At 43.9% G+C, this 545-nt stretch overlaps 1 pseudogene; it reads left to right on the forward strand.

Annotated features, from left to right (window-relative positions):
- Nucleotides 1–545, forward strand: part of LOC122067395 — a 13,005-nt pseudogene that overhangs the window by 8,742 nt on the left and 3,718 nt on the right.

Genomic DNA, 545 nt, shown 5'->3' on the forward strand with positions numbered 1-545 from the left:
AACCCATAAGGCACCACTTCACGTAAGGCGGAGCACTGCCTTACCATCTCTAGACTGCATCATCGGATGCCTTAGCAGAGCCAGCGCCTTAAAAACTATGCTGAAAACATAAAACAAAGAGGACCGACGCCTTAGCAGCGCCAGCGCCTTAAAAACTATGCTGAAAACATAAAACAAATGGACTAAAACATAAAACAAAGAGGATCCAAACCTTAAAATAGGCTGGGCCATGCTAAACCTGGGCTTTCTTGGTCCTCCTGTGATGATATGTCTTCAGTACTGCTTCAAATACCCACATTTCCTTATAGCGAACATCCTGCTGGGTGGTTCCTAAGTTCATTTCATGGGACTAAGTGCCATCCCTTGAAAGTAAAAAGTGTAGAGCTCCTTCTGCCTAATGGAAGTATATCTAAACTTATTCTTTCTCATTGCGAGGACAAGGTCCAAGTTCCACCGAAATGAGTCACCTGGCCTACTCTGTTGAAAGCTCCAGGAAAAATTGTTGCTTACTTCTTCTATCAGGGCATTTTGGTTCGAGTTCCTGT

Source organism: Macadamia integrifolia, unplaced genomic scaffold (genome assembly GCF_013358625.1).
Source record: "Macadamia integrifolia cultivar HAES 741 unplaced genomic scaffold, SCU_Mint_v3 scaffold2888, whole genome shotgun sequence".
Classification (NCBI taxonomy): Eukaryota; Viridiplantae; Streptophyta; class Magnoliopsida; order Proteales; family Proteaceae; genus Macadamia; species Macadamia integrifolia.